The sequence below is a fragment of the Ambystoma mexicanum genome, chromosome 11 (genome assembly GCF_040938575.1).
Source record: "Ambystoma mexicanum isolate Mex_15411 chromosome 11, UKY_AmexF1_1, whole genome shotgun sequence".
Lineage (NCBI taxonomy): Eukaryota > Metazoa > Chordata > Amphibia > Caudata > Ambystomatidae > Ambystoma > Ambystoma mexicanum.
The window spans coordinates 825,423,410-825,436,303 of record NC_090934.1 but is presented as its reverse complement, the minus strand read 5'-3'; the positions used below and the strand labels follow the sequence as shown (position 1 = coordinate 825,436,303).

At 48.2% G+C, this 12,894-nt stretch overlaps 5 non-coding genes across 5 annotated transcripts; all 5 read left to right on the top strand.

Moving 5' to 3' along the window:
• The first annotated feature begins 1,513 nt into the window (after positions 1 to 1,513).
• TRNAN-GUU (transfer RNA asparagine (anticodon GUU)) lies at positions 1,514 to 1,587 on the top strand. The gene has a single exon. It is a non-coding gene; the product is annotated as a tRNA-Asn (tRNA).
• Positions 1,588 to 1,900: 313 nt separating this feature from the next.
• Positions 1,901 to 1,972, top strand: TRNAW-CCA (transfer RNA tryptophan (anticodon CCA)). The gene has a single exon. It is a non-coding gene; the product is annotated as a tRNA-Trp (tRNA).
• A 4,024-nt stretch (positions 1,973 to 5,996) lies between these two features.
• Positions 5,997 to 6,070, top strand: TRNAN-GUU (transfer RNA asparagine (anticodon GUU)). The gene has a single exon. It is a non-coding gene; the product is annotated as a tRNA-Asn (tRNA).
• A 313-nt stretch (positions 6,071 to 6,383) lies between these two features.
• Positions 6,384 to 6,455, top strand: TRNAW-CCA (transfer RNA tryptophan (anticodon CCA)). Its single transcript has one exon. It is a non-coding gene; the product is annotated as a tRNA-Trp (tRNA).
• A 5,264-nt stretch (positions 6,456 to 11,719) lies between these two features.
• TRNAW-CCA (transfer RNA tryptophan (anticodon CCA)) lies at positions 11,720 to 11,791 on the top strand. Its single transcript has one exon. It is a non-coding gene; the product is annotated as a tRNA-Trp (tRNA).
• The last annotated feature ends 1,103 nt before the right edge of the window (positions 11,792 to 12,894 follow it).

The following is a 12,894-nucleotide window of genomic DNA, read 5'->3' as shown; positions in this document are numbered from 1 at the left end:
TTTGTAAAGCATACCTCTGCCATTTGCATGGCCTCCTAGCGCTGTCAATATTTTCGTGTAATCGCTGAATGCTGCACTGTCCTGGGAACTCTAGGTGTGACTAAAGGATATATGTTGGGGCCCTGAAAGGGGGTCGGCAGTCTAGTGGCAATGCCCATCACTTTGCAGTTTGGGTTTGTGAGTTCAGGTACCGGTCTGGTGTAGGAAACCTGTAAGCGCCCTCCCAATCAACTGTCGGTCCTGGATTGTGAGGATTTCCCCTTATACTGGTCTCAGTAGACACATTTCCATTTTACTTTTTCACTCTCGCATTGCCTATTTCTCTCTCTCTCATAGATACATTATAGACAAGAGAGACATTGTCAGCGAGAGGGTTGCACAGCACCTTCCCCCCTTTCCCTAAGTGCATTGCAAGGGGCTCTGGGAGGCGTGCACATTTGTCTGAAACACAAAGATCCACTGGCAATAAAAGGCATAGGTCCCTAGTTTGCATTTCTTAGAATTTGAGGCGGCACTCAGAGTTGTCTCGGGCGTGACTGTACCTTTCATAGGAGATGTGCTAATCCCCAAACCCTCTTCCTTTGTCCCAGTAATCTGTCTTAGTGCCTCTAGCAAGTTGTTTTCTGAAACAAAGCTTACCTGAACATCCTGTAAAATTGGTAACTTTTCAGTAGCAGTACAGTGCAGTATATAGCATTCCTGTTGCGCACAGCATCTAGATCCAAAAATTGCTTACTCTACCCCAGAAATTAGAATTCACCCAGTCAAACAGAGGGATCTATAAAGAGCATGGCAAGTAGTTAACATAAGCTACTTCCCCCAAGTTCTCTTGGTGAACTCTGCTGCCCTCTTTTAACAGAAGAATGCAACTGCAGGTCTTGCTTCTCAGCAAGGTACCTACATATAGAATCCTTGGTGCACTCTTGCTAAATCTGCTGGAATGTGTCTTCTATTGTGCCCAAGGTGGTTGTGTATTTGGGGACTCAGGGAAGCAAGGGAGCAGTCTAATGCACTGCAGTGCTAAGAGAGGCATGCCTTTTTCAGAAAAAAGTTCAGGTTTTCTGCCAATCAGAAAAAAATAGCAATGCAATCAGGCCAAAGGCAGAACACACATGCCAGTGAGTCTCTGTGGCGCAATTGGTTAGCGCGTTCGGCTGTTAACCGAAAAGACGCTGCTGTTTTGGGCACAAAGACACAGAGTGTTCCACTCAGTAAACCTGAGTCATTTCTCCCGTGTTCTCTGGGTTTAGCCTACTGTCCCCTTTTAACACAAGTGCGCAACTGTGGCTTTCTCCTCATAGCAAGTTATGCCTACACAGAGGGCATTTGGTGCACTGTTGATGGGCTCTGTCCTCTACTAAATCCCCTGTGTTTGTGGATTACGGGAGGTAGGGAAGTGCTTGATACCCTGATTTGCTGTGGGAAATAGAGCTATTTTAGAAATATTTTCAGGTTGCCTGGGGAGCATAAGCAAACAGCACACCAATCAGGCCCCAGTGTAAGCACTGCATGAGTCTCTGTGGCGCAATCGGTTAGCGCGTTCGGCTGTTAACCGAAAGGTTGGTGGTTCAAGCCCACCCAGGGACGATGCATTTTGGCTCAAAAATTCAGCATGACCAACTATGAACTTCTGTTTACCTCTCGCAGGTCTCGTCTGCTGACGTCCAAAAAATCCAATAAACTGCAAGCAATTCTTCTCGCTTGCTTTAGTTTTTCAAAACTTGCCATTCAATTCATAAACATCAAGACTTCATGGGAAGGGTTTGGCTGCAGCGTGTACTGATGCACAGAAGGAAGCTTTCCTAGCCAGTCTACTTAAAGAAGCAATGAGGCTCTGCAGGTCCATGTACGTCTCCTACCTTTACTCTGTCATCAGACACACCAGGTGGACTGCCACAAGGACCTCGTGGCGCAATGGTAGCGCGTCTGACTCCAGATCAGAAGGTTGCGTGTTCAAATCACGTCGGGGTCATACTTCCTTTTCCCACTCTGAAATACAAAATTACTCTTCAGTATCTCGTTATTTCAACCTGACTGCATCTTTGTGCTCTGGGCCTAGTTGTTCTGGCGTTTCGAATGTAAGCTTTGCAGCAGGGAAGTATCATATTGACAGACAGCCATGAAGGACATGGTCAACCTTTAAAGCAGGCCAATCTCTATGTTTTACTGGATGCAGCAGAAGTATTTCCTCTTTACCATCTCTTCAAGTGGGCCTGACTGATGTGCTGTTTTGTGCACGCTACGTGGGCTTTGTAAAGCATACCTCTGCCATTTGCATGGCCTCCTAGCGCTGTCAATATTTTCGTGTAATCGCTGAATGCTGCACTGTCCCGGGAACTCTAGGTGTGACTAAAGGATATATGCTGGGGCCCCGAAAGGGGGTCGGCAGTCTAGTGGCAATGCCCATCACTTTGTAGTTTGGGTTTGTGAGTTCAGGTACCGGTCTGGTGTCAGAAAACTGTAAGCGCCCTCCCAATCAACTGTCGGTCCTGGATTGTGAGGATTTCCCCTTATACTGGTCTCAGTAGACACATTTCCATTTTACTTTTTCACTCTCGCATTGCCTATTTCTCTCTCTCTCATAGATACATTATAGACAAGAGAGACATTGTCAGCGAGAGGGTTGCACAGCACCTTCCCCCATTTCCCTAAGTGCATTGCAAGGGGCTCTGGGAGGTGTGCACATTTGTCTGAAACACAAAGATCCACTGGCAATAAAAAGCGTAGGTCCCTAGTTTGCATTTCTTAGAATTTGAGGTGACACTCAGAGTTGTCTCGGGCGTGACTGTACCTTTCATAGGAGATGTGCTAATCCCCAAACCCTCTTCCTTTGTCCCAGTAATCTGTCTTAGTGCCTCTAGCAAGTTGTTTTCTGAAACAAAGCTTACCTGAACATCCTGTAAAATTGGTAACTTTTCAGTAGCAGTACAGTGCAGTATATAGCATTCCTGTTGCGCACAGCATCTAGATCCAAAAATTGCTTACTCTACCCCAGAAATTAGAATTCACCCAGTCAAACAGAGGGATCTATAAAGAGCATGGCAAGTAGTTAACATAAGCTACTTCCCCCAAGTTCTCTTGGTGAACTCTGCTGCCCTCTTTTAACAGAAGAATGCAACTGCAGGTCTTGCTTCTCAGCAAGGTACCTACATATAGAATCCTTGGTGCACTCTTGCTAAATCTGCTGGAATGTGTCTTCTATTGTGCCCAAGGTGGTTGTGTATTTGGGGACTCAGGGAAGCAAGGGAGCAGTCTAATGCACTGCAGTGCTAAGAGAGGCATGCCTTTTTCAGAAAAAAGTTCAGGTTTTCTGCCAATCAGAAAAAAATAGCAATGCAATCAGGCCAAAGGCAGAACACACATGCCAGTGAGTCTCTGTGGCGCAATTGGTTAGCGCGTTCGGCTGTTAACCGAAAAGACGCTGCTGTTTTGGGCACAAAGACACAGAGTGTTCCACTCAGTAAACCTGAGTCATTTCTCCCGTGTTCTCTGGGTTCAGCCTACTGTCCCCTTTTAAGACAAGTGCGCAACTGTGGCTATCTCCTCATAGCAAGTTATGCCTACACAGAGGGCATTTGGTGCACTGTTGATGGGCTCTGTCCTCTACTAAATCCCCTGTGTTTGTGGATTACGGGAGGTAGGGAAGTGCTTGATACCCTGATTTGCTGTGGGAAATAGAGCTATTTTAGAAATATTTTCAGGTTGCCTGGGGAGCATAAGCAAACAGCACACCAATCAGGCCCCAGAGTAAGCACTGCATGAGTCTCTGTGGCGCAATCGGTTAGCGCGTTAGGTTGGTGGTTCAAGCCCACCCAGGGACGATGCGTTTTGGCTCAAAAATTCAGCATGACCAACTATGAACTTCTGTTTACCTCTCGCAGGTCTCGTCTGCTGACGTCCAAAAAATCCAATAAACTGCAAGCAATTCTTCTCGCTTGCTTTAGTTTTTCAAAACTTGCCATTCAATTCATAAACATCAAGACTTCATGGGAAGGGTTTGGCTGCAGCGTGTACTGATGCACAGAAGGAAGCTATCCTAGCCAGTCTACTTAAAGAAGCAATGAGGCTCTGCAGGTGCATGTACGTCTCCTACCTTTACTCTGTCATCAGACACACCAGGTGGACCGCCACAAGGACCTCGTGGTGCAATGGTAGCGCGTCTGACTCCCGATCAGAAGGTTGCGTGTTCAAATCACGTCGGGGGCATATTTGCTTTTCCCACTCTGAAATACAAAATTGCTCTTCAGTATCTCGTTATTTCAACCTGACTGCATCTTTGTGCTCTGGGCCTAGTTGTTCTGGCGTTTCGAATGTAAGCTTTGCAGCAGGGAAGTATCATATTGACAGACACCCATGAAGGACATGGTCAACCTTTAAAGCAGGCCAATCTCTATGTTTTACTGGATGCAGCAGAAGTATTTCCTCTTTACCATCTCTTCAAGTGGGCCTGACTGATGTGCTGTTTTGTGCACGCTACGTGGGCTTTGTAAAGCATACCTCTGCCATTTGCATGGCCTCCTAGCGCTGTCAATATTTTCGTGTAATCGCTGAATGCTGCACTGTCCTGGGAACTGTAGGTGTGACTAAAGGATATATGCTGGGGCCCCGAAAGGGGGTCGGCAGTCTACTGGCAATGCCCATCACTTTGCAGTTTGGGTTTGTGAGTTCAGGTACCGGTCTGGTGTCGGAAACCTGTAAGCGCCCTCCCAATCAACTGTCGGTCCTGGATTGTGAGGATTTCCCCTTATACTGGTCTCAGTAGACACATTTCCATTTTACTTTTTCACTCTCGCATTGCCTATTTCTCTCTCTCTCATAGATACATTATAGACAAGAGAGACATTGTCAGCGAGAGGGCTTCACAGCACCTTCCCCCATTTCCCTAAGTGCATTGCAAGGGGCTCTGGGAGGCGTGCACATTTGTCTGAAACACAAAGATCCACTAACAATAAAAAGCGTAGGTCCCTAGTTTGCATTTCTTAGAATTTGAGGTGACACTCAGAGTTGTCTCGGGCGTGACTGTACCTTTCATAGGAGATGTGCTAATCCCCAAACCCTCTTCCTTTGTCCCAATAATCTGTCCTAGGACCTGTAGCAAGTTGTTTTCTGAAACAAAGCTTACCTGAACATCCTGTAAAATTGGTAACTTTTCAGTAGCAGTACAGTGCAGTATATAGCATTCCTGTTGCGCACAGCATCTAGATCCAAAAATTGCTTACTCTACCCCAGAAATTAGAATTCACCCAGTCAAACAGAGGGATCTATAAAGAGCATGGCAAGTAGTTAACATAAGCTACTTCCCCCAATTTCTCTTGGTGCACTCTGCTGCCCTCTTTTAACAGAAGAATGCAACTGCAGGTCTTGCTTCTCAGCAAGGTACCTACATATAGAATCCTTGGTGCACTCTTGCTAAATCTGCTGGAATGTGTCTTCTATTGTGCCCAGGGTGGTTGTGTATTTGGGGACTCAGGGAAGCAAGGGAGCAGTCTAATGCACTGCAGTGCTAAGAGAGGCATGCCTTTTTCAGAAAAAAGTTCAGGTTTTCTGCCAATCAGAAAAAAATAGCAATGCAATCAGGCCAAAGGCAGAACACACATGCCAGTGAGTCTCTGTGGCGCAATTGGTTAGCGCGTTCGGCTGTTAACCGAAAAGACGCTGCTGTTTTTGGCACAAAGACACAGAGTGTTCCACTCAGTAAACCTGAGTCATTTCTCCCGTGTTCTCTGGGTTCAGCCTACTGTCCCCTTTTAACACAAGTGCGCAACTGTGGCTTTCTCCTCATAGCAAGTTATGCCAACACAGAGGACATTTGGTGCACTGTTGATGGGCTCTGTCCTCTACTAAATCCCCTGTGTTTGTGGATTAGGGGAGGTAGGGAAGTGCTTGATACCCTGATTTGCTGTGGGAAATAGAGCTATTTTAGAAATATTTTCAGGTTGCCTGGGAAGCATAAGCAAACAGCACACCAATCAGGCCCCAGTGCAAGCACTGCCTGAGTCTCTGTGGCGCAATCGGTTAGCGCGTTCGGCTGTTAACCGAAAGGTTGGTGGTTCAAGCCCACCCAGGGACGATGCATTTTGTCTCAAAAATTCAGCATGACCAACTATGAACTTCTGTTTACCTCTCGCAGGTCTCGTCTGCTGACGTCCAAAAAATCCAATAAACTGTAAGCAATTCTTCTCGCTTGCTTTAGTTTTTCAAAACTTGCCATTCAATTCATAAACATCAAGACTTCATGGGAAGGGTTTGGCTGCAGCGTGTACTGATGCACAGAAGGAAGTTATCCTAGCCAGTCTACTTAAAGAAGCAATGAGGCTCTGCAGGTCCATGTACGTCTCCTACCTTTATTCTGTCATCAGACACACCAGATGGACTGCCACAAGGACCTCGTGGCGCAATGGTAGCGCGTCTGACTCCAGATCAGAAGGTTGTGTGTTCAAATCACGTCGGGGTCATACTTCCTTTTCCCACTCTGAAATACAAAATTGCTCTTCAGTATCTCGTTATTTCAACCTGACTGCATCTTTGTGCTCTGGGCCTAGTTGTTCTGGCGTTTCGAATGTAAGCTTTGCAGCAGGGAAGTATCATATTGACAGACACCCATGAAGGACATGGTCAACCTTTAAAGCAGGCCAATCTCTATGTTTTACTGGATGCAGCAGACGTATTTCCTCTTTACCATCTCTTCAAGTGGGCCTGACTGATGTGCTGTTTTGTGCACGCTACGTGGGCTTTGTAAAGCATACCTCTGCCATTTGCATGGCCTCCTAGCGCTGTCAATATTTTCGTGTAATCGCTGAATGCTGCACTGTCCTGGGAACTCTAGGTGTGACTAAAGGATATATGCTGGGGCCCCGAAAGGGGGTCGGCAGTCTAGTGGCAATGCCCATCACTTTGCAGTTTGGGTTTGTGAGTTCAGGTACCGGTCTGGTGTCGGAAACCTGTAAGCGCCCTCCCAATCAACTGTCGGTCCTGGATTGTGAGGATTTCCCCTTATACTGGTCTCAGTAGACACATTTCCATTTTACTTTTTCACTCTCGCATTGCCTATTTCTCTCTCTCTCATAGATACATTATAGACAAGAGAGACATTGTCAGCGAGAGGGCTTCACAGCACCTTCCCCCCTTTCCCTAAGTGCATTGCAAGGGGCTCTGGGAGGCGTGCACATTTGTCTGAACACAAAGATCCGCTGGCAATAAAAAGCGTAGGTCCCTAGTTTGCATTTCTTAGAATTTGAGGTGACACTCAGAGTTGTCTCGGGCGTGACTGTACCTTTCATAGTGCTAATCCCCAAACCCTCTTCCTTTGTCCCAGTAATCTGTCTTAGTGCCTCTAGCAAGTTGTTTTCTGAAACAAAGCTTACCTGAACATCCTGTAAAATTGGTAACTTTTCAGTAGCAGTACAGTGCAGTATATAGCATTCCTGTTGCGCACAGCATCTAGATCCAAAAATTGCTTACTCTACCCCAGAAATTAGAATTCACCCAGTCAAACAGAGGGATCTATAAAGAGCATGGCAAGTAGTTAACATAAGCTACTTCCCCTAAGTTCTCTTGGTGCACTCTGCTGCCCTCTTTTAACAGAAGAATGCAACTGCAGGTCTTGCTTCTCAGCAAGGTACCTACATATAGAATCCTTGGTGCACTCTTGCTAAATCTGCTGGAATGTGTCTTCTATTGTGCCCAAGGTGGTTGTGTATTTGGGGACTCAGGGAAGCAAGGGAGCAGTCTAATGCACTGCAGTGCTAAGAGAGGCATGCCTTTTTCAGAAAAAAGTTCAGGTTTTCTGCCAATCAGAAAAAAATAGCAATGCAATCAGGCCAAAGGCAGAACACACATGCCAGTGAGTCTCTGTGGCGCAATTGGTTAGCGCGTTCGGCTGTTAACCGAAAAGACGCTGCTGTTTTTGGCACAAAGACACAGAGTGTTCCACTCAGTAAACCTGAGTCATTTCTCCCGTGTTCTCTGGGTTCAGCCTACTGTCCCCTTTTAACACAAGTGCGCAACTGTGGCTTTCTCCTCATAGCAAGTTATGCCTATGATATGATAAGGCATTTGTAACGCGCCTATACACAAGTGTTTCAAGGCGCGACGAGGCAGGGGGGGGACAAGGGGAGACAGACAACGATCTTACTAGGCCAGGTGTCATTCAGATCGCGCAAGTGCAAGGGTAGAGGGGAAGGGAAAAGTGCATGGGGGAAGGGAGAGGGGAAAGTGCAGTACAGGGTTATAAGCATACAGCATACAGGATAAATAACAAGGGCCAGCTGGTGGCAAGTGCGAGGTAAGTGCAGACAAGTGCTGGGAAGGGGGGCTGTATGGATACAGACACAGTCCCGTAGTGCAGGGGTTGCCGTGGAGGCAGTGCAGGGGAGAGTGGCTGGGCCGAGAACGGTGAATGGCCCAGTTGCAGATTCAGTGCAGTTTCAGTAGTATTAGCAGGGGAGAGGGGGAGAGAAAGCGGAGGCAAAGAGGAAGGTTTTGAGGTGCTTCCGGAACCGGAGGTGGTTCTCCTCAAGTTTCAGGGAGGTAGGAAGGCTGTTCCAGAGGGAGGCCCCTGCAGTGGAAAGAGATCTGCCCCCAACTCGTTGTTTGGAGAAGCGGCTGACCCTGAGGGAGTTGGAGGCGGATGAGCGAAGAGCTCGAGAAGGAAGATATTTAGGAAGAGAGAGTTGAAGGTATTTTGGCCCAAGGCCCCAGACGGCCTTGTGGACAATGCAGAGGGTTTTGAACTTGATCATCGCAGTCACTGGGAGCCAGTGTAGTGATTTCAGTCCTGGAGAGATACGGTCCCTGGGCTTGAGGCCAAGGACAAGCCTTGCAGTCCTGTTCTGGATGAGTTGCAAAGGGCGGAGAGTAGAGGCGGGCAGATTAAGATAGAGGCTGTTACAGTAGTCCAGCTTAGAGAGAACCAGGGCTCTAGAGACAGTGAGCTTCTGGGGGAAGGAGAGGAAAGGAAGGATACCTCTGAGGAGGTGTAGCTGGTAGTGTGACTTCTTAGATACGTCGGATATGTGAGGAGAGAGGGAGAGTGTGGAGTCGAAGATGACCCCAAGGTTTTTTGCCTTGCAGGTAGGAGTAGGAAGAGGGCCCAGAGAGGCCGGCCAGAGAGCAGCAGGGAAGGAGGGAGTGGGAGTGCCGATGAGTAGAATCTCAGTCTTACTGGCATTAAGGCAGAGGTCGTTGGCGGCACACCATTCCTGGATAGCAGAAAGACAGTCAGAGATGAGGGAAGGAGAAGAGGAGGCCGAGGGTAGCCTGAAAATGAGTTGGGTATCATCCGCATAGCACTGAAAGTAGGGGCAGAGAGCGGCGATGTGGTGGGCAAGAAGTGCCAGATACTGGTTGAACAGCCAGGGAGAGAGGTTAGATCCCTGGGGGACACCACAGGTAGAGAAGAAGATGTCAGAGAGGAAAGACCCCAGTTGGACCTGGGAGGGTCGATTTGAGAGGAAAGAGGTCAGCCACGTCAGAGCCTGACCAGTGATACCGAGGTTATCACGGAGACGGTTGAGCAGGATGGTATGGTTGACAGTATCAAAGGCAGAAGAGAGATCAAGCAAAATGAGAACACATGGAATGTTAGAGTCAAGGTTCGAGAGCAGGTCCTCACGGATGTTCAGGAGAGCAGTTTCCGTGCTTCTGGCAGCTCTGAAGCCAGACTGATGGTCATGAAGACTACCAACACATTCAGCATGGAGATTAAGCTGGGAGATGGCCAGTTTCTCCAGGAGCTTGCCCAGGAAGGGAGTGATAGAGATTGGGCGATAGTTAGCTGGGCAGGAAGGGTCGGAAGAGGGTTTCTTAAGAAGGGGGTGCACAAGGGAGTGCTTGAGAGGGGATGGGAAGACTCCAGAGGCGAAGGAGTGACTGCAGAAGTCAGCAAGGGCAGGAGCCAAGGAGTCAATGTGGTCCTTGATAGTTTTGGAGGAACAGGGGTGGACCTGTTTTGATGAGACTTTCATAGATCGGACTTGTCTTGAAACCTCGTCAGCAGAAAAAAGGGGAAAGGAAGAGAAGGAGAGAGGAGGGGTGGCTGCAGAAGAGCCAGAGGAAGGGCAGGGAATAGAGGGGGGGAGGTTATAGGAGGAGAGTGAGGACAGGATGTCCTGAGTTTTTGAAATGAAGTGAGAGGCCAGTGCCGTGCAGAGGGCCTGGGAGGGGACAGGAGAGGTAGAGACTGCAGCAGGGTTGGCCAGCTCCTTGCAGATTTTAAAGAGTTCGGCCGAATTGTTAGATGCCGCAGAGATGCGGGCTTGGATAAGGGCTCTCTTCTTGGTGAGAACGGAGAGCCGGTATTGCCTTTGGAGCAGGCGACAGGCCAGTTTGTCAGAGGATGAACATGAAGCACGCCATTTCCTCTCTGCCACCCTGCACTTGCGCTTAAGGGTGACGAGATCCGAGTCATACCAGGAGTTACATTTGGCTTTGGGCTTCAGGCGGATTCTCATGACAGGGGCAAGGATATCAAGAGTATCAGATATAGCGGAGTGGAGAGTGGAGAGGGCTGTGTCAGGGTGGGAGTCAGCCGAAGGGGGAGGAGGGGGCAAGAAGGTGGCAGCAAAAGCCTCAACTGACACGCGCTTCATGGGTCGGATGACCGAGAAGGAAGGTGGCAGTGATGGGGGTGGCTTTGCCTGTGGGGTAGGGAGGGTGAGGTGGGAGGAGAGGAGAAAGTGATCACTCCAGGAGAGAGGAGTGGAGAGAGGGACAGAGAGGGGAAGGTCAGAGGAGATCAGGGCATCAAGAGTGTGCCCTGCAGAATGAGTCGGCCCAGACGGGAGAATAGAGAGTGAGAGAGAGTCGCAGAGGTTGCGAAAGAGTCCAGAGGGGGGACAGGAGGCATCCAGGTGGATGTTGAAGTCTCCAAGAAAGAGGAGTTGAGTGGTTGAGGACAGGAGTGAGGAGGAGAGGTCCGCCCACTCGGAGAGGAAGGAGGAAATTTGACCAGGTGGCCGATAGATAGTAGCCACGGTAAGGGAATGGCTAGGAGAGAGAGAGAGTCGGCAGACAAGACATTCAAAAGAGGAGTAGGTCTGCATGGGAGTAACAGTGGCAGGAATCCACTCAGGGAAGATAAGGGCCACACCTCCCCCCGCACGGTTGGGCCTGGGCACAGAGAGGATCTCTATATACAGAGGACATTTGGTGCACTGTTGATGGGCTCTGTCCTCTACTAAATCCCCTGTGTTTGTGGATTAGGGGAGGTAGGGAAGTGCTTGATACCCTGATTTGCTGTGGGAAATAGAGCTATTTTAGAAATATTTTCAGGTTGCCTGGGAAGCATAAGCAAACAGCACACCAATCAGGCCCCTGTGTAAGAACTGCATGAGTCTATGTGGCGCAATCGGTTAGCGTGTTCGGCTGTTAACCGAAAGGTTGATGGTTCAAGCCCACCCAGGGACGGTGCATTTTGGCTCAAAAATTAAGCGTGACCAACTATGGACTTCTGTTTACCTCTCGCAGGTCTCGTCTTCTGACGTCCAAAAAATCCAATAAACTGCAAGCAATTCTTCTTGCTTGCTTTAGTTTTTCAAAACTTGCCATTCAATTCATAAACATCAAGACTTCATGGGAAGGGTTTGGCTGCAGCGTGTACTGATGCACAGAAGGAAGCTATCCTAGCCAGTCTACTTAAAGAAGCAATGAGGCTCTGCAGGTCAATGTACGTCTATTACCTTTATTCTGTCATCGGACACACTATGTGGATTGCCACAAAGACCTCGTGGCGCAATGGTAGCGCGTCTGACTCCAGATCAGAAGGTTTCGTGTTCAAATCACGTCGGGGTCATGTTTGCTTTTCCCACTCTGAAATATAAAATTGCTCTTCAGTATCTCGTTATTTCAACCTGACTGCATCTTTGTGCTCTGGGCCTAGTTGTTCTGGCGTTTCGAATGTAAACTTTGCAGCAGGGAAGTATCATATTGACAGACACCCATGAAGGACATGGTCAACCTTTAAAGCAGGCCAATCTCTATGTTTTACTGGATGCAGCAGAAGTATTTCCTCTTTACCATCTCTTCAAGTGGGCCTGACTGATGTGCTGTTTTGTGCACGCTACGTGGGCTTTGTAAAGCATACCTCTGCCATTTGCATGGCCTCCTAGCGCTGTCAATATTTTCGTGTAATCGCTGAATGCTGCACTGTCCTGGGAACTCTAGGTGTGACTAAAGGATATATGCTGGGGCCCCGAAAGGGGGTCGGCAGTCTAGTGGCAATGCCCATCACTTTGCAGTTTGGGTTTGTGAGTTCAGGTACCGGTCTGGTGTCGGAAACCTGTAAGCGCCCTCCCAATAAACTGTCGGTCCTGGATTGTGAGGATTTCCCCTTATACTGGTCTCAGTAGACACATTTCCATTTTACTTTTTCACTCTCGCATTGCCTATTTCTCTCTCTCTCATAGTTACATTATAGACAAGAGAGACATTGCCAGCGAGAGGGCTTCACAGCACCTTCCCCCCTTTCCCTAAGTGCATTGCAAGGGGCTCTGGGAGGCGTGCACATTTGTCTGAAACACAAAGATCCACTGGCAATAAAAGGCGTAGGACCCCAGTTCGCATTTCTTAGAATTTGAGGAGGCACTCAGAGTTGTCTCGGGCGTGACTGTACCTTTCATAGGAGATGTGCTAATCCCCAAACCCTCTTCCTTTGTCCCAGTAATCTGTCCTAGGGCCTCTAGCAAGTTCTTTTCTGAAACAAAGCTTACCTGAACATCCTGTAAAATTGGTAACTTTTCAGTAGCAGTACAGTGCAGTATATAGCATTCCTGTTGCGCACAGCATCTAGATCCAAAAATTGCTTACTCTACCCCAGAAATTAGAATTCACCCAGTCAAACAGAGGGATCTATAAAGAGCATGGCAAGTAGTTAACATAAGCTACTTCCCCCAAGTT